The sequence below is a fragment of the Melozone crissalis genome, unplaced genomic scaffold (genome assembly GCF_028551555.1).
Source record: "Melozone crissalis strain CALT ecotype California unplaced genomic scaffold, PUWL_Pcris_2 ptg000074l_1, whole genome shotgun sequence".
NCBI lineage: Eukaryota > Metazoa > Chordata > Aves > Passeriformes > Passerellidae > Melozone > Melozone crissalis.
In genome coordinates this window covers 586,921-612,151 of record NW_026535851.1, presented here as the reverse complement: position 1 = coordinate 612,151, position 25,231 = coordinate 586,921, and positions in this window count along the sequence as shown.

Below are 25,231 nucleotides of genomic sequence, written 5' to 3'. Positions count from 1 at the left end.
GATGCCAGTGACCAGGGTGGGTCCAGTGACACCATCAAAGGTGACGAAGCAAGTGGCAGGGGACAGAGCACAGCGCCCTGGGTGTGCGATGCAGGTGTGGGTGCCATCACGGAGGCCGCAGGTGTGGCCAAAGGGGCAAGTGAAGGGACGGCACTGGAGGCCCCCGGGCCCTCGACAGGTGCAGGATTGGGAGCAGTCAGAGGTCAGGATGGTCTCAGCTATCTATTTTCCATGGATAAAATGCGAAAAGTGGGGAAAAGTGGCCTAAAATGGCCAAAACATGGGGATGATGATGCTGTGAGGTCTCATGGGAGGAAGGAAAGGGGCCCATGGCTCCCAAATCCCCTGTGTGTCTCCATATTCCCAATGGGTGCCCATGGGGACCACCAGCATGTCCCCAGCATGTGGCCATGTCCCCACACATCCTCATGTCCCCCATGGGGGGCACAGTGGGGGAACTGGGACCTGCTTGGGAACACTGGTGAAGATACAGGGAGACACTGGGACATGCTGGGAGACACTGGGAAGGACACTAAGGTACCCCACTAAGAAACTGGGATGCATTGGAGGAACTGTGGAGGTAACAGAGACAAATTGGGAGGGATTGGGAACACTGAGGAGGAAACTGGGGGGGAGGACTCGATTGCCCTGGGAGGGACTGTGGACAATAGAGGGAATACCAGAGGAGACTGGAAGGGAGGGGACACCCTGAGCTCTCACTGTGAGGACAGACCCTGGGCTAAAGGGTCCACTGGGGCATGTGTTTAGGGAAAGTGGGACACACAAGGAGAAATAATGACATGGGGGATGCTGGGGTGTACTGGGAGGACTGGGGACACTGTGGGGACACACTGAAGGGACCCAGGATCATCATGGGGAGCTTGGAAGGAGCTAGGGCTGGAACTGGGCTGTACTGGGAGGTACTGGGGCCACACTCACCTGGAAGTAGCGCCCCTGGTGGAGGCAGCCGCAGGTGCCCGGTAGGACACAGCGGGCCCCGTCGAACAGCAGCCCCTCGGTGCACTGACACCCCTCGAAGCATCGCTCACTGCAGGGGGGCGGGGCTGACACACCTGCACAGGTGTGCTCACAGGTGCGGGCACACAACTGGTAGTGGGTCTTGGGTGGGCAGGTGAGGGCTGGGAAAAGGAGGGAAGAAACAAAGGGAGTCAATGGGGGGCAGTGGAGCTACTGGAGGGTCATCTGGGGTCAATAGGTGTCTTCTGAGATCAATGCCATCCTATCTTTGGGGTGGGTGCTCCCATGGGGCTCCCATTTGGAGACGAGGGGGGCCCCACTGGTTGTACAGGGTTCCCCCGGAGGACACAGGCTTCCTGTTTTGGGGGGGGGGGGTCCCCTTTGCGGGTGTGATTTGGGCATTCCCCAGATGGGGGCTTAGCAATACAGACATGTGCCCCTTTCCATGCAGGAATGAGACCCTGCTCCACTCCCCCATACCTCCAAATTCCCACCCCCACCAAAATTTCCACTCCCTGCAGAATTCCTGTCCCCACAAAAATCCTGACCCGTGAATTCCCACCCTCCCAAAACTTCACCACCCCAAACTCCCAACTCCAATCTTCCTGTCACCTCAAATTCCCGACCCCCTCCAAAATTCCCAAGCCCTCCATGTACTCACAGCAACCCGTGGCCTCCCGCCACTCCCGGAGTGCACCTCCAGCTGCCTGGCACGCAGCTGCATAGCCCTGAAAGCCGGGGCAGGGGTCTCCATCCCCCCCGCACACCTGGCGCTCACAGGTTAGCAGGTATGTGCGGGGCGGCACCACCCCATGACACCCCACAAAGGGTCCCTCGGGGTCCGCGAGCACTGCGCAGCGCCTCGCCTGGGCCGGGGAGCAGCTGGGGGCGGGCGCCAGGCGGGTGCAGTTTGTGGGGGCGCTGCCCAGAGCCTCCTCGTCAGGGTCGTCGTCATGTGGGTCCCCGTTGAAGTTGCCGCAGAGGCCCCGGGGGCGGTGGGATGCAGGGGGCAGCGTCAGCACCATATACGCGTTGCCATCGTAGAGAATTTTGGGACCCCCCTGGACCTGGAGCAGCCGGTGGGACCCCACCTGCGCCACCCCCACCGCGCCCTCACGCAGCCACAGCAGCAGCAAGTGGCGCTCGCCATCCACCTGGGGGAGACAGGGGTGAGGATCTCGAAAGGGAAGTCGGACGACCAAGGGTGGGGTTAATCCCCCAAATTAGGTTTTGCAACCCCAAAAACAGGGTTTGCACCCTCAAAACTAGGGTCTGGAGTTCCTTCTGTGCACCTCAAACCCATGGTTTACATCCTAAAAAGGGATGGTGATTACACTCCAAAAAGAGCGTTTTCAACTCCAAAATCATGGTTTCCGCCTCAATCACACGGTTAGCACACCAGAAAGGATCTGTACAGCCCAAAAGTGGTGTGTGTACCCCAAACAGGGTTTGTACCTGTGAAACTAGGCTTTCACCCCCAAAAGCATTGCCCCCAAAACATTGCTTGCTCCTGAAAAACAGGGTGTGCACCCCAAAATCAGAGCTTTCACCTTAAACAAGGCCTTTCCTCACTGCTGCACCTCCCAAAACCCCATTTCCATCCCCTTTTTTGCCCCCCAAGTATCTTTTTGCCCCCAAAACCAGGGCTTGCAACCCCAAGCCCCCAGGGCCTCCACTCACCATCACCTCCCACTGCTGTCCCCTGTCCATCACCACAGTCACCCCGTGTGCCATCACCGTCACCCGCTGCACCTCCGTGTCCTCCTGCTCCAAGGCCACCATGATAGGCTCCAGCTCTTCTTCAGGCTCACCCCTCTCCAACTCCAGCAGTAGGAGGGTGCAGGACCCCCCAAAATTCCCCAGGTGCCCATCGAAGGTGCTGTAAGCCCCTGCCCCCAAAACCTGGCACTGTTTGCAGGTGCGGGGGTGGCACCCCAGTACCCCATCCTGTACTGTGCATTCCTTGTCACTGGAGCAGCCTGGAGTGGGGTGACACTCCAGCCTCCCATTTTCGGAGCAGATGCAGCGCTCAGTGCAGGGAGGAGGAGGGTAAAACTGCTCTCCACGGGGGTAGTAGCGGCCCTCCAAAACACAGCCACACTGGGGGAGGGGCACACAGTTATCCCCACTCCTGAAAAATCCGGGATCACAGAAACAACCTTCAAAGCATGTGGAGGCATCAGAGCAGTCCTGAGGTCCAACTTCGCCTTGGCAGGTGGGAGGGCACGGGGGGTCGCAGAGCTCATAGTGCTGGTTCAGGGGGCACACAGGACCTGTCAGGAAGGGAGAAGGGTTGGGAACACCAAAACCCCTGCAAAAACTCCCTGCAAAGCCTCAAAATCCTAACGGACACCCCAAATTCCCATGGATTTCCCAAAACTCCCTTGTCTGAACCCTAGAATCCCTCATCCAGGTCTCCCCTTGTGCAGACCTCAAATCCCCCATGGACACCCCAAAACTCCCTCTGTAGACCCCAAAACCCCCACTAACACCCTAAAGCCCCACATGGAGACCCCAAAACCCCTGGGAACACTTCAAACCTTCCATGGAAACCCCAAAGCCCCCACAGACAGCCCCCACTCCCTTTCCCCCTGCCAGACACCCCAAATACCTCCACGGACAGCCCAAAACTCCTTCCCAAACCCTGTGTCCCTCTCTGCCCTCCAAAACCTCCCTGCACTCTCCCAAGTCCCCCAGGTCCCCCCATACTGCAGAAGGCAGCCGTTCTCCATGGCCGCACGGCAACGCCCTGGCTCTGGCACGCAGCAACATAGGTGGCAATGGCCGGGCACACGGTGTCCTGGTGTCCCTCATACAGGCAGGCGTCAAAGAGACAGTCATCCAAGTAAGGGCCGGGCTCGATGATGTCGTGGCAGGCGGCAAAGGGCCCCCGTTTCTTCCCCAGCAGCCCACAGTGCTTATCTCCACGGTAGGCATGTTTCTGGGCATCACTGCACACCTGGCAGCCCTCGCTGCACCCAGCTGAGCACCCAGGGGCATCGCTGACCTTCCAGCTGTCCCCTAAGTGGGTCTCATTGTCAGCATGGTGGCCATCACAGGTGACAAAGTCATCATGGGGGTCACCATTGGCGTTGCCGCAGAGGCCACAGACGGCGCCAGCGTAGGTGTTGGGGATGATGACACGGGCATAGCTGTACCAGTCAAAGGTGACAGTGACACCCATCTCAGTGGTGATGAAGCCATGGACACCACGGAGAGACACCTGGAGCTGATGGTTGTGGGTGAAGGGAAGGTCCAACTGGACACCATTAACCTGGCAAGAGAGTTGCAGGTGGCATGAGGTCACGCAATGAAGTTGAAACCCACCCAGGTGTCATAGAATGACCTTGAAGACCACCTAGATACCACATGAAACCCTCCTGAAGACCATACAATAACCTTGAAACCTAACCCAATGCCATGGAATGGCCCTGAAACCCACAGATGCCACACAATGGCTTTGTAGCCCACCAAGACACCATGCAATGACTTTGAAGCCCATCAAGGTGATTTTGTAGGCACCCAGACACCACCCCAATGACTTTGAAACCCATCTAAACACCATACAAGAATCCTGAAACCCAACCAAATGCCTTGAAATTACTTTGAAACCCACCTAAACACCTTACAAGAACCTTGAAACTCCACCCAAGTGTCATGTGATGACCTTGAAGCACACCTGAGGACCATACCATGACCTTGAGCCCTCACCAGATGCCATGCAATGACTCTGAACCACCCCCATCATCCCTACCTTGACCTTCTGGGGATGTTCCTGGCTGAGGCTGAGGGTCATGTTGTACACCTCCATGGTGACCACCTTGGTGAAGGAGACCAGGTGGCTGCCACGGTGATTGTTCTCCACAGTGACAGCAAAGGGGATGAGGGTAGGGTCAGTGGAGCAGAGCCCAGCTAACAGGTAGACACAGGTACCCATGAAGTCGTAGCGGCGCCCATCGAAGGTGGTATAGTGGGGGTCACCAGTGGCCACGCAGATGGAGCGTCTGTTGGCCACACACCGCCGCACACCCTTCACCACTGTGCACACCTCACCCGGCTTACACCCGGAGTCCTCGCACACCACCATTCCCAGCTCCATGTCACACCTGCACCTGGAGTGACAGGTGTCATCGCCCCAAAACTCCTTGCCAGGGTGGTAGTAGCGGCCATCATGGGTGCAGCCACAGCGGGACACCGGCACACACTGTCCACCACTGAGCACGTGGCCAGTGTTACAGGCACAGGTCTCCACACAGGGCTGGTCACAGGTGGCTGTACTGTCCCAGTTGGAGCAGGTGGCTGGACAGGCATTGCCACAGGACTCATAGTGGCTGTTTTCAGGGCAAGATAAGGCTGCAGAGGGAGGAAACGGGGATGAGGGAGGGATTATGGGAGTGGACAGCATTCAACAGAGTAGGTGGGGATTGGGAAAGTATCTTGAATATGGGGAAGGGTCTGGAAAACAAGAAGGGCCTGGATTGCAAGGAGGAAGGTCTGGGAAATGTGGGAAGACTGGGACAAGAGGGATGAGGTCTGAGCCATGTGGCAAGGGTCTGGGCCTTGGGGGATGGGGTCTGGAATGCACAAGATGAGGTCTGGAACACAATGATAAAGGCCTGGAACATGTGGGAAAGATCTTGGAAATGTGGGATGGATTCTTGGAAAGATGGGGTGGGTTCTGGGACACAAGAAGCAGCTGGAGCACCAGGAGAACTTCCAAGGATCACCTGAGAGATTTGAGGGTTTCAACCTAGGATGCATCCCACTCCATTCCCCTCCTCCCCCACTCTGGCTCCTTCCCTTCTCAAAGAAAACCCCAGCCCTTACGGCATCCTGATGGCGTCCTCCAGTCATGGACCATGGCCCCATGCTTCTGACACGTCGCTGCGTAGGTCTCCAGCACCTGGCAGAGGATTGACCTTGCCCCATTGCTCAGACACAGGTCAGACAGGCAGTTGCGATAGAAGTCATGAGGCTTCACTATGTTGTGACATGCTCTGAAGGGTCCCTGGAAGGATTTTTTGATGATCCCACAATAGTGGTACCCGCCATAAAGCTCCTTCTTTTTCTCATCACACACTGGGCATACTCCGTCACAATAATCCCAACAAATTGGATCATCAACCTCAAAGTCAGCACTTTTCCAGTTTTTGGCCCATGTGACAATTGCAGTGATGTTGTCACCAGCCTCGGGGATGTCATCAAGGGGCTTGAGGTTGAAATTCCCGCAGAGACCACGGACGTGGCGGTAGTAGCTGCTGGAGAGGTTGATCTGGAGGTGCCAGTTCCAGTCATAGGAGACCTGGAGACCAAAATCTGTCTCCAGAGCAACACGGAGCCCACTGGGATGGACCCGCACCTTCCCGTCTGCCAGGAGCACAGGGAGCAGCGTCACCTCCTCGTTCACCTGCCAATGGCCCAACATTCCCAGTTATCTCAATATTTTATTCTCAACATACACCAATATTTTATTCCAAATGTATCCTAATATTTTATTCCTCACATATCTCAATTCTTTATTCCCAGCATATTCCAACACTAAATCTCATCATGTCCCCACATTTTACATATCCCAACATTTTTTTCCAGGGATATTTTATTACTGATAGGTCCCAATATTCTATTCCCACTATGACTCAATATTTTATTCCCAGAATATCCAAACATTCCACAGTATTTTATTTCTGTTGCATCCCAACATTTTATTCCTGAAATATCCTAATATTTTATTCCCTAGACACAGCAACATTTTATCCCAGTTTACCCCAACATCTTATTCCTGTTTTTTTGCTGACATAGCCCAGTATTTTATTCCCAACATCTTATTCCAATCTTATCACAACATTCTGTTCCTGCATATCCAAATATTCTATTCCCCATATTTTGTTCCCATAATTTCTCAACTTTTTATTCCTGACATATCCCAACATTTTATTCCCAAAATATGTCAATATTTCAACAATCAGCCTCCCAGTCTGACTGATTTATCCCAAAATAACATTGGCACTGCTGGATGAAGAAGGATGTAGGGAAGAGCTGGATGAAGCAAAAAGTTGGGAAAAAGCCCAAATTCTCACATTTCCACCCAACTCACCCGGACTCTTCCATTTTCATTCCGGTGGAAGGAGATGCGTTGTCCATAGACGTCAACTTTGACCAGGGAGACATAGGACACAGGTTGGATCCCACCACGGATGTCATTCTTGGCCTGGACCCTGAAGGGCACCAGCCCAGGATCATTCCCATGGGATTCAGCCATGGTGTAGGTGCAGGTTCCTTGGAAGTCAAAGTCAAGGCCGTCGAAGGTTTGGAAGTGTGGGTCACCCCATGCCCAGCATGTGGCGACCAGGGCTGGGACACAGCGGGATTGGGCACCGCGGGGCCGGCAGCGCTCCTTGGGGCGGCAGTGCAGGGACTTGCAGGGGTCTGGGAGGGGAGGGAGAGCAGGATGAGTCATGGGCTGGGTGAAATAGGAGATAAACATCGGGGGAAGCCATGGGTTGGGCAAAAGGATGGAGAAGAAAGTGAGGGGAAGTCATATAAGAAAGAAAATTGCAAGATGAGAAAGACCATGGAATAGGAAAAATCATGGGATGGAAGAAACTATGGGAACAAACATGGAATGAACCATGGGAGAAATCATAGCATGGAAAACCATGGGAAAAACAATGAGAAAAAGCATGGGAAAGATCATGGAAGAAACCATGGGATGGGAGAAAACATGGGAGGAACCATAGGAAACATCATGGGATGAGGAACAAAAATAAGCAAGAAACCTTGGGAGAAACCATGGGAAGAATTGTCCCATTCCTGACCCTTAGAGGCAGAATTCTGTTCCCTCCACCTCCCCTTCCCTTTTTTCCCCAATCTACCCCTCAATCTCTCCCAGATCCACTTTGCATCTAAAACTCCCCTCTTCCCTCAACTTTTCCTCACTTTTTTTGATGCATCCCAAGACCCCTTCCTGGATTTCACAGAATTCGTCCTCAGTGCAAGTGTGGTCGTGGCAGGTAAGGCCCTGGCCAGGGACACAGGTGCAACGGTGCTGGCAGTGATCCTGGAAAAGTATCTCATGGGGCTGTGGGGGGGGGGGGGGAGAAGGGAGAAAGGGAAATCCATGAAAATAGGAGATAAAAAGGAAAAATGCAGAAAAAAGGATGTAAGTGCAGAAGAATAGGGAAAATAGTGAACAAATTGCTAGGCAAAGGGATGTACATGCATACCTTCTCTATAAAAAGGAGGAAAAAAGGGTAAATGCAGGAAAAAAAGACATAAATGTATAAAAATAGGGGGGAAATGCTGGGGAAAAGCATAAATAAAGGAAAAATGGGGAAAATGCAGAAAAATAAATGCAAACGCAGAACACAGAGAAAAATACAGGCAAGAAAAACAACGTAACTGCCTAGAAATAGGGAAAAGAAAGGGAACGCAGGGGAAATATGGCATAAAAATAGGAGGATGGAAAGGGGAAAATGTTGGGAAAATGAGAAAGAAAAGTAGGGAAAAATGCAAGAAAGAAAGGTGTAAATGCATAAGAAATAGAGAAAATGTGGGGAAATTATTTTTAAAAATATAAATACATCAAGCTAGGAAAAAAAAGAAAACACCATGATAACAGAGGTAAATGCAGAGAAATATGAGAAAAATAAATGCACGAAAAATATAGGTAAGGACATAAAAACAAAAAGGAAGAAGGAATATAAGGAAAAAGGAAGCAAAGGTATAAAAATAGGGAGAAAATGAAGGGAAAAAAGACACAAATGCCTAAAAACAGGAAAAAAGGCCAGAAAAACTACCTTATAGTATTCTCCATCCCTGAAGCATTCACAGTAATCCTCGGGAACGCATCTGTGTCCATCAAAGACAGAACCCTGGTGGCACTGGCAGCCCTCAGTGCAGGTCTGGGGACAGGTGGTGGTATTTCCGGTGCAGATGTTGGCACAGGTGTTGGTGCAAAGCGAGTAGGTGCTGTTGGCTGGGCAGGTGGGGGCTGGAATTTTCATGGAATCATGTATTGAGTTGAGTTGGAAGGGACTTTAAAGCTCACCCCATCACCATCATCCCATGTCCTGTGTGTCACCACTGTCACCCAGACCCAAACAGGAACATTCACCCCTGTGCCCTCCCAAACTCACAGCAGAAGGATGACGTCCTCCAAGTCCCCACAGTGACACCGGCGCCTTGGCATGCAGTGACATAGCTCTGGATACTCTGGCACAGGACATGTGTGTCCCCTCCCGTCATGCAGAGGTCATGGATGCAGGATTGGGAATACGGGACGGGGTCAATGATGCGATGGCAGGAGCCAAAGGGACCTTCAGGGGCCGTGAGTAGGCCACAATAGTTGGGTTTTTGGAGGACTGCCACTTTCTCCTCTGTGCAGGTGGGACACTCATCCTTGGGACAGGTGTCATTGCAGGGTGTATCTGTTGTTTTCCATGCAGATCCAAAGGCTATTGCATCTGGAGCCAGCTGGCCACTGGAAAGCTGGAACTCATCATTGCCTTGGCCATTGTAGTTGCCGCAGAGGCCACACAAGCGCCCCATGTAGGTCTGGGGGACTGTGACCATCACGTGCTGGACGAGGTCATAGTGGACAATGAGGCCGAAGTCAGTGCGGAGCAGGACACCTGTCCCATGTGGGTAGACCTGGACCTGTCCCTCACTCAGGATGGTGGGGAGGTGGTGGGAAATGGAATCCACCCGGGATAGAGAAGGAAGAGTCCTCCAGTGAGGAGGTGGGACCAAACATTTGGGGGAAACACCTTCCAAACAATATTCTGACAGATTTGTGGATCCCACTTGGAAGAAAAAGTTTGAATGAGAATGGATTAGTCTTGGAGATGGGATGAGGGCTCCCCTCACCAAGGAAACAGAGTTTCAGGGTTGATTGAGGTAGAAAGAAAAATTTAGGGAAAACAACTTCCAACCAAGGTTTTAATGCATTTACATTACATTTCTTAGAAAGAAAAGTTGGACTGGGATGGGAGATGGGCTGAGGTGTCCCTTCTATAAAGAAACCTAGTTTTGGGGGATCCCATGAGATTTGAAACATAAAGCGCCATGTTACCATGACATCTGCCCTTTTTCCTTGTTTCAAGGTCAAGGTGACCCCATAGACTTCCACAGACAACACTTGGATCCCGGAGACCTTCCCCTTCTGCCGCGCCTCCTTCTGGATTGTGACCATAAATGATCTCACGTTGTCACTTGTGCAGGTCTGGGTGAGGATGTAGGAGCAAGTACCAGTGATGTTGAAGGCCATCCCATCAAAGGTAACATAGGTGTGGTCACCTGTGGCTACACAGGTGCTGGACAGCTGCAAGGGAGACTGGACGACATCACTGATGACCTTCCCATGGCCACCATCAGGACGGGAAGTATTTTGGCACTCCACAGTGCCACCAAAGAGGTACTGGCACATCTCCTGCTTTGTGGGGTAGAATGTCTCCCCCTCTTTGTAGTAGACTCCATGGTGGCTGCAGCCACAGTGGGACATGGGGACACACTCGTCACCGCTGAGCATGAAGCCATCCTGACATGTGCAGCCCTCGCGGCACCGCCCTTGGCATGTGGCAGAGTCAATACCGCAGGTGTGCTGGCAGGTGTGGGAGCAGAGCTCATAGGAGCTGTTGGAAGGACAGGGAATATCTGCCGGGAAACAATGGGATTCATAAGGAATCAGGAAATTCCAAGCCAAATCCTGGAACATTCCTGGAATTCAGGTGCAAACTTCACCAAATACAGGGTTTTTTAGCCCATGGCAAACTCTCAATTTTCATCCCTGTGCACATGACAAGGGACATCATCAAATGACGATCCAATGATTATCTGATGATGATCCAATGATCATCCATAAGGAACATCCCAGCCCATTTCAATAGGAATTTTTCCACTAAACTACCCAATTTCTCACATTTCTATGGAGAAAAATGTAACATTCACTCAAAGAATGGGATCACTCCACATTGGGTCCTCAACTGATCTCCAGGCTGAATCCCTTTAACCCAATTCCACTATTTTTGGTACATTTTTTGATGGTTCTCCCTCTAAATTATCCACCTTTTAGCCAACACCAGGAAATTGGAGATTTTGAGGGGGTAAATTATTCCAGATGAGACAACTTCTTCCTTAGGAAAGGTTAATTTGGGTGGATTATGGGATCAACCAAAACTTTGGGTGGAATTTCCACTGGATTCCCATGCACCTCTGGGTTGTTCATACATGGATTTGGAGCAGATTTGAGGATCCTTTGGATACTGCTGAAGGAAAAACCCTCCCATTGTCCCAACTTACAGCAGAAATTATCTGTCCTCCACCTTCCAATGGACACACCAGCAGCCTGGCATGCGGTGGCGTAGAGGGCAATGATTGGACAGATCCCTTCTTCCTGATCAGGGAACAGGCAGGAGTCATGGATGCAGCTCTGGAAGTACTGGTGGCCATCAACATGACTATGACATGCTCTAAAAGGTCCATCCACTTCCAAAATAATTTCACACCCCATCCCAGAGACTTTCTGCTGCAGCCAGGAAGGTGCAAGTGTGCTGGAACATTCCAGTGTTGACCTCTAACCACATCCTGGGACATCTGTGACCTTCCAGCTGCTCCCAAAGGCATCTGGGTCTGACGTCACATGGTTGTTCCTCATCATCATGTCGTCACTTGCAGCACCATTGCAGTTCCCACAGAGCCCACACAGGGCATTAGTGAAGCCACTGGGCACCATGGTGGTGACGTGGCTGTACCAGTCATAGGTGACAATGAGGCCAAAATCGGTCACTACCACCGCATCCTGCCCGTGACGATAGACAACAATCTTTCTTTCACTGTAGTGATATGGGAGATTGATCAACTGCTCATCAATCTGGGGAGAAAACCATAACAATTGATCAACTTTGCAAACTGATAGTAAACTACTTTCAACAGCCAGAGCAATCAAAAAGCATTAATTTAATTAAATTTTGAATTGAATTAAATTTTGGATTTAAGAGAATGAGAAGGACCAAGTCCCAAGAGGAGGTTGATCAACCACTCCTTGATCTGGAACAGGCAAATTATGTTGATTTAATTACATTTCAGATGTTATTAGGATGAGGTTTGGGACAAGGTGGAGCATGTGGTGAAAAAAGAAGGGATCGTTTCCTAAACTCACCATGATTTTTCCAGGATGTTCCCTGCTAATGCTGATGGTTTTGTTGTAGACTTTGACTGTCACCATGGCAATGGACAACATGAGGTTGTCACTTCGGTGGCCATTCTGCACCAATACCCAGAATCCCACCAAATTTTGGGTGTCCTCACACAACCCTACCAACAGGTAGACACATGTCCCCTGGAAGATGAACCTCTTGCCATCAAAGGTCTCATAGTGGGTGGCTCCAACAGCAGTGCAAACCCCAAAACTTCTGGGATAACAATCCTGGATCCCCTCCTCCACCCGGCATTCCTCCTCAGTGCCACAACCAGAATACCGGCACACTGCCTGCCGCTGCTCCGCGTCACATACACAGCGTTGAGTGCAAGTGAGGTCACCCCAAAATTCCTCGCCAAGGCCATAGAAGAGACCCCGAAAGACACAGCCACATTCAGAGGGGGAGATGCAGGTGTTGGCATCAAGGACAAGGCCCTCGTGGCACACGCAAGTGTCTACGCAGGTGGTGACAGCGGCACAGCTGGATGACACAGCGGGGATGTTGCACGAAGGGAGGAAGGCAAGGCCACAGGTGCTGTAGGTGCTGTTGGGCGGGCAAGTGAGAGCTGGACAGGGAGGGAGACAGCAGTCAGGGTGGGGCGGCACATGGTGGAACAGACTTCTTTGACTATCTACGCAGATATCCTGGAGTCTCCATGGATTTTATGGAGTCTCCATGGACTTCCTAGGCCTTCTGCCTGGACATTCTGGAGTGTCTGAGGACTTCTTCCTCAGACTTTCTAGAGACTCCACAGACTTTGTGGACTTTCTACATGGACTTTCTGGAATCTCCCTGGACTTCCATGGATTTCCTGCTTGGATCTGCTGCCATAACCTTTCCCAGCCCATGATCCTATGGATCGTTAGTCGCACAATAATTAGGCTCTGCCCATCCCAAGGAGCATTTTCACCCAACCATCCTCTACTCACGACATCCCACTGTTGTCCTCCAATCGGAAACAGTGATCCCCTCCTCCTGGCAGTCATCAGCATAGGTCTCGAAGGCGTGGCACAGCACATCACGGTGCCCCTCATTGGCACACAGGTCATAGATACAGTTCTTCACATAGATATTAGGACTGATAGTGTCATGACATGACCGGAATGGCCCAGAATGTTGGGACAACTTCCCACACCAGGTCTCTGCCTTGTATGTCACTGCCTGGTCCCATCTGCACCGCCCACAGTCACCGTCGCAAGTGTCCTGGCAGCGGCTACTCTCACTGGTCACCTTCCAGCTCTGCCCAAATTCCACAATATCCCACACTTGTTTTCCATCAGGAGAGAGAGTGTCATCCTGGGGATTCCCATTGTTGTTCCCACACATTCCGCACACTTTTCCAGAAAGAGCAGCCGGAAGTTTGATCACTATATGATCATCCCAGTTGTAGAGGACTTTCAGCTTGAAATTTGATTGGATCAACATGGATTTACCCTTCTGGCGGATGCGGAGCTTCCCAAGGGAGAGGGAGATGGGAAGGTGCGAGCAGTGGTTGTTCACCTGGAGGACAACAAAAACCATCAAAACAACCAAAATCCTTCAAAATTTGGCATAGAGTTTAAGAAGACTAGAAGTGTTTTCATGCAAGGGTTACCTGCACACCAGCAAACCCAGGAATTATTTAGGATAAGACCCTCAAGATCATTGATAAATATGCAATTTCAGCAAAATTTTTAAAAATTGGGAAATTATGATGGCTTACCCTCACCATCCCATTCTCTGACTGGACAGCAGTGATGGTGACGTTGTCGACATGGATGGTGATGGAGCTGATGGAGGAAACTTTGGAGTTCTCCTTTTCCTTCTTTGTGACCTCAACAGAGAAGGCAGGAAGGGTGGGATCGGGATCGCAGATGGTGGTCAAGGTGTAGGCACATGTTCCCATGAAATCAAAGGTTTTTCCATCAAAACTGCGGTAGTGTGACCCGCCAGCAAGCCAACAGGTGGAGAAAGTCTCCTGGATGCACTCTGGTTGTCCATCCACCAGCTCACACCTCTCCTCACATACCAAATCCTCATAGGAGAGTGATGTGGGGACTGAAAAAAAGGGGAAAACCCATGAATGGTCAACTGCACAAGGCCCAACCATTGGGGTGACACAACAGTGGACTGACTGTACTCACTGGTGGCACAGAGCCCCGGGAAGCCATATCTAGTGTGACTCTGGAACCCAAATACCAGGAGCCCAATGGGCACCTGTGAGTTCTCAGCGCTCTGCATTTTTGCTCCCACAGCGATGCTGGCCCAGGAGAAATCTGTGCCAGGAATGGCCTGCCATGCCATGGTGTTGTCTGGCCGATGGTTGAGGGTGGTGGTGGCAGTGGCAGTGGTGGGTGCAATGAGGATGGCATGATTATACTGGCTGGGCACACTGCTAAAGCAGAATGCAGTGCAATGGGCGGTGACAGGTAGGACAACAAGGAGGAAGGGATCTTGCCAAGATGAGCCGCTGAAGAAAAACACCACCTGCACTGCCACCACCGCACTGATGTACAGGTGGGAGTTACGGTTCAGCACGAATGTCTGCACCTCCCCTGCCGCCATGGCCACAGTCGCATTCCCACTCCCGGTGTTGTAGATGATGGTGTTGTCTTCATCTGTCACCACGTAAACGAAGTCAACGTCTGTCTGCAGTGGATTGGGTGGCACCACATAGCTCCTCCCCCATGCTGTCATTGGGAGGAGCTGCTCCACCACAAAGTCAAAGCCAGCAGACACCTTGACACAGGTGTGGCCACTGAGGACAGCCACAGGGGTGTCGTCCACCACAACTGTGCCAGTGAAGTCCTGGCTGCTCTGGAGCTGCAGGCTGTGGTAGGGCTGCAGGAACAGGCGGAGCACGGCACCAGGGACGTAAGTGGCCCCAGCATAGTGGAAAGTGGCAGTGGTGGTGATGCTGATAGCGGTGGTGGCAGCACCGGTGGCCACCACGAACTCAGTCAGGCCATAAGTGTAGTTCCCAACCGGTGTCACCACATAGTACCTGGTGCCCAGGCTCTCCATAGGTAGGAGGGCAGTGGCACCCACAGTGTAGCCCTTGGTGCTGACAGACACCACAGAGATGTCACCGCTGGCCTGGACCACCAAGGTTTTATCGAAAGTGTGGCTTCCAGTGAGTTCCAGGTTAGCAGGGAGAGGCAAGGGCACAGTGACATCTGGCCTCAGGGTGATGTTCTTGGTGACAGAGCCGCCATGGAGCGTCACTGACACCTGGGTGTCAGCAGGGCCATAGGAGGTGAGCAGCAGCTGCAGGTGCGCACTGGGGGACTCGTCATCATTCTGTGGGAACACGGCCAGGAACTCCTGGCCCCGGTAGCTGGCACTGGAGAGTGCTGGGAAAAGAGGGGGAAAAGGAGGCCTTGGTTAATTTTTATGTTAACCAAGGGGTTATATAAAAGGGGCTTTTATATTTTTATATCAATTCTGTACGTGTTTATATATCAATTTTCCTATTTTGCAGTAGGAATTGTACTGAAATTACATTAAAGATATGACTGCGGTATCCAATTTATAGAGTTCATTTTTATATATATAATCATAATATAAATTCTATTTACAGCTTGTTATGTTAATAAACAACATTTTTATTCTATTAGCAAATTATTAAAATACATCAATGTGTTAAAAATATGAAATAATGTTGTATTATTACTAATATTAATTACACAAAATACTATTCCTTAATAAAACAATATTACTAGATATTTATATTATTACACCTTGTGTTCATGATATATTACTAGTATTATGTAATATACTTTAGTATATTACTACTGATTAGTACGCTGATAAAATATTAATAATATAGGACCCATATATCAGTGAAAATATGTCAATTACATTTCAGCCTGTTACGGTATTATTATACTTGTTATCCATTATATAACTTTGTTATATACTTTTCTATGTTATTATTATACAGATCTATTAATTATAAAATTGTGATATACAATACTTATATTTAAATATATAGTAGTATTTTTTCTATTACTTTGTACTTAATTTTGATAGAAATATCAGCAAATATTTAATCCAACTCCATAAACATTAAAAATAATTAAAGTAATACAATAATAAACACTGTGGATATTGAATTTATTTCAGTATCAATAATAATAGAAAATACATTTACATGTTATTTTTATAATTATATAAAACAGTAGATGATTTATATTTTCTCTATAAAATTATACAGATAATGATTTGAAATAATTTTTTTCTTGTTTTCATAGAAACGGTTTGGGGAAAAATTGTAAAAATCAAGCAAAAATAAGCAGTAAGGTGCAAAATTACAAAGGTAGAGAATATATTAGAGAAAAGAATAGAAATAATATACCATTGTATTACACTATATTGCAATATAATCTATGATTATATGTATCATTAATATAACAATTATAAAAGAAGATATTACATTGAAATGCAGAATATAATAATATATAATTATGTAAATAAATATTATATGCATAAATTACATACTGTTATAATACAATAACAATAACAATACAATATAATACAATAACAATGGCATTCATATAATATGCAACTCTACATAATATTATATTGTAAAGTAAGAATTGTATTATATAATTATATTTGTAGTAATTTATATCTATTCCATAGTTAATAATTACATCTTAATAACAAGATAGTTATAAATAATAGCAATATATAGTCTGCTATATTAATAAATGCAGTAATATATTATATGAATAGAAAATATATTACATTCTCCTAGTTCACATCGTTTGTACATCCATATAAACTTTTAAATAAGTTTATACTGAATTTTTATAGAAATTTTTACTAAAAAATGCAAATCAAGAATAATGATAATAACAACATAATTACAGCATTATAGATCATACGTTGTATTTTTTATAATTACAGTAGAGATTATATTATATATTCGGATAGAACTGTTGTACTGTATGTATATTATTAATATATCCTCAACACATAAAAATATAGATAAGTAATAATAAGCAATTACTGTCCTATTGATCAATATGATGCTATTCAATTACACTATTTAATATTATTATTAGCCAAATAAAATTTTATGTATTTTGTATAAGATAAAATGCATATATAAAAATATACATTATATATATAAAGATATATAAAGGAAGACTAAACAAAAGATACTTTAAAAGAATCAAAAATATTTTTTCATTTTTTTTAATGCTACAAACCAACAAAATAGCCATTTTTTGCCCCAAAACAGGCTTAAAAGAGTGGGTATCTTCTCCTAATTAAAAGGGAGAAAAAAAAACCATCTTGAGATTGGCAGGGAAAAAAAAAGGAAAATGAGATGAAAATTGAATAAAACTCAGCATATACATAAAAGCCCATCATAAGGATTTTTTTTAATTTAAAAAATAGGTAATTTGGGATGTTAGATTAAAAAAATAATTCTGGTGATTTTTTTTGAAAAAAATGGAATTTGAGTGTTTTGGGGGAAAAACAGGGAATAATGAGGTTTAACTTTGAATAAAAAAAGAGGATTAAAAGGGGCTTTCTGAAATAATACATGAATAAGAGTTGTGTTTTTAAAAAAGGGGGATTATGAAGAAACATTAAGAGGGAAATGAGCAATTGGAATTTTAATAATTATAACAGAGTAAAAGAGGTTTTTTTCTTTAAAGTACTTGAAACCTAAAAAGAGTTCAAGAGGGCTTTTTTTCCTCATTAAATAAATTTTTAAAATAAAATTAAACAAAAAAACCCACAAGAAAATATTAAGAGAATAAAAAGTATTTTTTTCTTTAGAACATTACCTAAAAATTGGGTTGATAAAAGGTTTTAATGAAAATGAGAAAAAAGCCAGGAAAATAAGGAATAAAAGGGTTTTTTTTCCTTAAGAACTAACTTCTTTTATTTAAAAAGAGCAAATAAAAGGACTTTTGTTTCATCTAAAAACATCTTTTAAAAGTAGATATTTTTTCCCTGGAACAAAAAACAGTTCCAGCATATAAATCTTGGGGTTTTGTCCTGGAAAAACACTAAAACTAATCATTATAATTGTAGCTAAAAAAAAACCAACAAAAAACCAAAAAAACACACACACACAAAAAACAAAACAAAACAAAAAAACCCAAAACCAAAAACTAAACCAAAATAACCAGGACAAAGTGCATTTTTTTTTCCCATAGAAACTGAGAAAAAAGGGGATTTTTCCCCATGAAATTATAGAGGCATTCATGAAAAAAAGGAGATTTTAAAGGTTTTTGGATTAAAAAAATATTTCAAAATGGGGGCTTTTGGTTAAAAATAATAAATCTGCAGCTGAGAGGTTGTTGCAGGAATTTTCAGGCAAAAACAAGCCCAGGGACTCAGGATTTCATTTTCTGTGCTAAAAAGCCTCGAAATATGTACAAAATCCATGAAATTTGGAGATTTTGTGCGGAAAACAGCAGTTTTACTCACCACAGAATGGAAGGAAGAGCCACCATATCCAATCTTGTGCCATCCCTAAGAAAAACACCGAAAATAACTAAAAACTGTTATTTTATGGGAAAAATCCATGTGAGTCCTGGGATGTCTCCAGAAGACTCAAATAACCTCCAAATTACCCAAAAATGTCTTTTTTCAGCACATGGAAACCTCTTGGGGCTTATTTTGGTCCCCACTGCCTCAAAATCAACTCCAAACATTTGAAACAATAAAATTTTTGCCCAAAATTCTCCACATTTGGAACAAAATGGATTTCCTTCCCAAATTATCCCTTTTTGGGTAAAATATATTTTTCCCCCAATCTCCACCCCCCCACTTTCCCCCCCTGCCTCTATTGGTCAAAATGGCATTAAACAGGATTAAACACTCCCTTGAGGCCACATCGGAGTCTACATCTATATCACGTTCCCTCTAAAAACAAAGGAATTTTAACTAAAATCACCTAGATTCACGTCAAAATTGAGTTAAAAATGCTGATACAGCATTCTCACCAACCCCTGCTCTTGATGTCACCTCAATACCCCATTTCCACCAAATCCACAATAAAACTTCATGGAAAGGATGAATTTTCCCCCAAATCCCCTCAGTTTCAGTCAAAATGGGTAGTTTTGTGCCCAACATCCCCCAAATTCAGATCAAAATGGGGCTCAACATCCAGGAAAACCCTTCATTCACCTTGTCCCATACAAACCCTCCCAAATGCTGAATTTGACCTCAAAAAGGTGAAGAAGAAACCCACCAATTTTTGGGCATGACGAGGACAAAAAAACCTGAAATTTGGGAGAAAGATGCACAAAAAGAGCAAACCCATGAGACTTGGGAAAAGAAGTGTTTAAAACCCAACATTTTGAAAGAAAAAGGGCTAAAATTATGAAACTTGTGGGGGAAAGGGGGCCAAAGTCATATAATTCGGGAAGGGAAAGGGCAAAAAAAATCTGAAATTTGGGCAGAAAAAATCCTCAATTTCTGCCCATCACCAAGCAACAAGGAAAACCAGGAATAAACAGGGAATTAAGCCTCCCCACTCTTCCCCACTCACCAGCCCCTTGGCAGTTCAATTCCCGGGCCCCTTCAGACACAGAATGTTTGTCCCAAAGTCACTCTTTTTATACCCAAATAAAAAATACCCAAGACACAGCCAAACCATACAGATTTGGGCAGTTTCAGCAGAATTTCAGGATGGGGGCCGGGGGAGGAAAGCAAGGGGGCATGACTCAAAGTTCCAGAGAATTTGGGATCTGGCAGCTGGATCTTGTCAGGGATAGGAAATGCTGGGAGTGGAACTCACAGGACATCTTGATGGATGTAACTGACAGGGATGTTGTGACAGGTGTGGAACCACAGGAATGTCATAACAGGTGTGGCACCCACAGCAATCATGCCAAATTCCCTGAACTCCCAGAATTGCTGTCCCCATGGTACCTTCTGGCCCCATGACATTGGGGAAAGGACAAGCCAAGTCCAGATGTTTTTTATCAAAAATTAATGATCCGAGTCCCAGCGGGGAATTATAGGGAATGGGAAATTCTGGCCCAAATGACTGAAAAAGCTGAAGAAAACCAGCTGGAGCCAGGAGAGACAATGGTAAACAGGGAATTAAAGGGCCTTTGCCTTAAAATGAAGACATAAAAATGGGGAAACCCTGAACACCACAGAGATCCTCAAAACTGTCCAGAGACAGAGACCCCACCACCAAAGCCATCCAGGGACCTCCAAAACTACATGGGGATCCCCCCAAACTACCCAGGGATCCCCTCAGCCCTCTGAACCTCCCAAACCACAGGGTCCCTCTGGGGAGATGGGGGTCCCTGGAAGGGTTTTGGGGCTCCTGATAAATGACACGAAAAAGAGAAATTTTCAGTTGCCCTGAAGATGCTGGATGGAGCTTAAAGACAACTGGCAGAAAAGTTGAAATGATTTAAAGGCATGGACAGAGCATCGCAAGCACACCTGGAGCCAGTGGACAAATAGGTAATGAGGAATATAGTGGGGTTTTTGTCAAGTTATGTAACAAGAAGTAACAGTGCACGCTCAAGGGAAACGTTCAAGGAAAGGTCACGTGTAATATGGAAGCATTCCGTGAATATGACCACCAGAGACCTGTTCGTGGCCCGTACAGGACCATACCCTGTGGCAAAGTTTCACCGCACACATCAGATTAAAGGAGAAGTCCTTCAGTGTGTCCTGCACAGATAAAGAATGCCTGCTTTCTAATGCTTCAAATTGTGTTAGAAAGTTTATTTGCCAGCCAATTTTTCTATCATTCCCTTGAATGGGGTTACAGATCTAAGGGGAGCTGAGAGAGTCCTGTCAGGATCTGGGAGTCCCTGGGAAGGTTTGGAGTTTCTAGGCAAGATTTGGAAGGTTCCATGGGGGATATGAAGGGTCTCTGTCAGTGGGATCCCAGCTCTCTGCCACTTTAACCAACCCGAGGGCCTCCCAAACCACATGGGGATCCCCTTGACCCTCCTGCACCAGTCCCTTCTAGGATGTCCAGAACCACACCAACCTCCCTCCACCCCAAGACTTTCCCTGGGGATCCCAAACAACCTCTCTGAGATCCTCAAAACCACCCCAGTGAACCCCCAGAACTCCCTGGGCATCTCTCAGTGTCCCCAGACCCCCAAACCCCTCCAGGAATCCCCAAAGCCCTCCCCAGGACACCTCCCCTCCCCCGCCTTCCCCCTCCCCCGCTTCCCATTGGCTCCAGCGCCCGCCCGTCTCCGTCCTGAACCAACCATCACCCAAGCTCCGAGCGCTGGGGCGAAACCAAACGGGAGCGCTGGGGTGAAACCAAACGAGAGCGCGGGCAATGGAGCGGGTCAGGCCTGAGGGCTCCGGAGGCGACCGAGGGGGAAATTTGAGGGGCTCGGGACGGTCCCGCGTCACTTCTCGCATACCTCCCGCAAGAGGCTCAGCCTGGAGCAACGAACGGAGCGTCCGGTGCAAAGGAGGTGGGAGAGCAGCCCGGCCTCAAGTGCCCCTCGGGATCCCCAAGTGCCCACTGAAGGCTCCAGTCTGCTCCCCCGTTCCCTCAAGTGTTCCTTTAAGGACTCCAAGTGCTCCCCAGACCCCTAAGTGCCTGCCAATTCCCTCCCTTCTGCCCGTGTTCCCCAAGAGCGCCTTGAGGACCCCCAACTACCCCACCCGATCGCAGGTGATGCCCCGGACCCGCCATTCTGCCCATAAGTGCATCCTGCAGCCCCTCAAACTCCTCCCGAGACCACCAGCCCTGTGGGGTCACTGCAGGGTCAGCATTTCGGGGGTCCTCGCCCCTCCCCAACCCCCTCCTCCTGCCCCGCCAGGCCCTGCTCAGGCCCCGCCCCTGCGGGCTGTAAGGGGCGGAGCCAAACAGAGGCTTCGCCCCCCTGAAGCTCCACCCTCGATGATCCCCTTGTCCAATGGTGCTTGAGGTGACGCCAAGGGGAGGAGCCAGCACTGGACACGCCCCTGGTGGGCAGGGCCCTGCTGAGCTCTGCTGCTTCCCGGGGTTCCCTGCAGGGAGTGTCACGGGGGAGGTCACCTGATACCCCCAGCACCCTGCAGGGGGCAGTGCCCAGGCAGTCACGTGACCCACCTGAGGCACTTCTGCAAGCACCAGGGGGCGTCTTCCCCCCAGGCTGTCTCCCAGGAACCCTTGTGGCAGGATCCATGGTGGAGGCCACATGACTCCCACAAGACCCTCTGGCCAATGGGAAGCAGCTCTCTGGATACCCTGCAGGGGGCACTATGCTCACAGTCCCGCGACTCCCACCATGCCCCGCGGCAAATCAGCAGCAGCTGCTGTGCCCCTCTGCACCAGGGGCTGCCACCCAATGGGAAGCAAGACTCCCATGAGCTTTGCTGCAGGAACCATTTTGGTGGTCACATGACGGCCTCCGGGCTCTGTGGTGTGCACCATGTTGGAAGCCACGCGGCTCCCAGGATGCCCTGCGGCCTGCAAGGGAGGCGCTTCCTGAGCCCCCGCACCAGGGAGGGCCCAGATTCAGGTCACGTAACCCCCGTGAGGCCCCCCCCCCCCCCCCCCTCCAGCTAATCAGGAGCCATGCACATGATGCCCTACAGGGGGCGCCATGGCAGCAGCCACTAGGTGAGGAACCAGAGGAGCCCTTGAGGGTCATGGGGTCACTTGTGAGCAAGGAGCCCGGTTGAGGGCCATGGGGTCACTTGTGGGTCATTGGGTCATTTGAGGGTCATGGGGGGTGCTTGTCAGCCAGGGAGTCAATCAAAGGCTGGTGGCTGCTGAGGGTCATGAGGCACCTTTGTGGGGCTGGGCGGCCCTTTTGTGGGTCAGAGGGGTCACTGATGGGCCTGGATGTGCCCTTCTGGGCTCACGTGGTAATTTGTGGGCCGGGGCGGTCACTTGTGGGGTGGGGGGGGAAGTTGTGGGTCACCGGTCACTCGAGGGGCTGAGGGGGCACTTGTGGGCTAGGGAAACACTTCTGGCAAAGGAAATCTCTTGTGGGGATGGGAGAACACTTGTGGGACTGCCACCCCCCGTGACATGCAGCCCCCTCAGGCCCTCTTGGGGACCTCCTCCTCCTCTGGATGCTGCGATGCCACTGCCGGGCCATAAGGGGACGCCTTTGGTAAGACAACCCCACCTCCAAATTTCAGGCCTCTGCCCCTGCGCCTCCCCCAGGTCCCTCTAACTCCCCATTTGCTCTCTCTTCCCTCTCCCAGGGCCATCGAGACACTCCTGGAATGCCCACCTGGGCACCCCCAGCCCATGGTGGGGCCAATAAAGCAGTGACACCCCAAAATTGCACCTGGGACGTGGGGAGACCCCCAAAACTCCCTCCCTTATCTCCCCCACCTTTGGGATTGCCTCCAATCCCCTCTCTCTCCAAATGTCCCCAAGAGCATTTGGGGGCTTCTGGGGGCTCAAAAGCGCCTGTTGGTCGGGCGCTGGGTGTCTCTAGGGGGTCTCTGAGGGTCTTTGGCGTGTTTGGAGGGGCTCTGAGGCTGAGGAAGGGATTTGGGGGGTTTATCGGGAGAGGCTGGAAGTGCACTGGGTGTCTCTCGGGCACCTAGAAGAGGTCTGTGGGATTTTTGGGGGAGACCCTAGGAGTGTTGAGGAAAATCTGTGAAAGGTATTTGGCGTCCAGGTAGGGCTTTTGGGAGTCTTTAGCGGTCCGGGGTTGTAGGGGATATTTTGGGGGGCCCAGGACAGTATTGGGAGGTCTATGGGGACTAGGAAGTCTATAGTAGGGGCGCCTCGGGATTTATTGGGAGCATCAGGGCGGGGAACCCCCAAACCCGTGGGAGTGGGGCTCACCTCTCTTCTTCACCTTCACACGGCCGACATGGTGGCAGGGGGTTCTGGTATCCCCATGCCCCTGAGGGTGCTGCGGGGGGGGGGGTTATGGGGGCGTCAGAAGCTCCCCCTAAGCCCCCAAAAATCCCCCGTGCTTCCCCTCCCCGTCTCTCACTGGCCGCTGGTTCCGCGCCAGTTTACTCACTTCCTGGACTACAACTCCCGAAAGACCGCGGGGCCCCGTAGGACGCCGATAGAGCCGGAACTGCGGTTCCTGTCATGCCCCGCGGCCCGCGAGAGGCCCGTCAGGGCCGGGACTGTCCCCTAAGCACCGTCCCAGCTGCTCCCCAAGTGCTCCCCTGAACCGTGAGTGCGCCCTGGGGCCCCGTAGGTACCCCCATTTTCCCTCTCCTGACCCCCAAGTGCCCCTCAGAGTCCCGAAGTCCTCCCGCCCCCTACTTGCCCCCCAAATGCCCCCTGTGTGTCCCCTCGGACTTCCAAATGCTCTCCAACTGCCTCCCCGCCCCCTAAGCGCCCCTACAGATCCATTAATGATCCCACAAGCACCCCCAGCTGGCCTCCAAGCGCCCCTCGAGTGTCTCCTGGGAATTGGCGTGATGACAACAATGTAGAGAAAGACTCTGACTCTATCGCAGTATCAGCAACACTTCAGCCTTTAATTAAAATTTGAATCAAAACTGCAATTGCCGATGTGGAGGATGGACAGGCCTCTGCACTTTTTCGTGCCACTCCCGTGGTCCCACTTGCAGCCAGGGAAATTGCAGGAAAAACATTCCTGCATGTTGTGCACATCAAAATTTCATGGGAATCAGGAACTGAGTCTGTGTGGTGAACTTCCCTGACAGGTGGAGATAAATCCTGTCTGATGAAGAACAGGTTGGGAGGATCTGGGGACCTGGAGTATACACTCCTGTACCCTCTCCCCCCCGAAAACACCAGAGACCCCCTCAATCCCCTACAGACTCCCCAGTAGATCCCAAATACCCTCAGAATCCCCTCGAAAAGCTCCATAGCTCCCCCTCCCCAAAAAACACCCTATAAACCCTCAGGACCCTCCCAAACCTCCCTTTACAAGCTCCTGAGGCTCTCTAAAATAACCCATAGATCTGCCCAAACCCCCAGCACTCTCCCACACCCCCAAAAGTTGTGGCCACAACTAGTCATGGACTGCCTGAGCCACTTTTTGGCCTGATATGTATGTAGGTATAAATCTAATAGAGAGATAAAGTGTAATATAGAAAAGGGGCCTCCAGGAGAGCTGGGGAGGGTCTTTGTCAGGGGACAGGATGGAGGGTGAGGGTTTTCACCTGCCAGAGGACAGGGT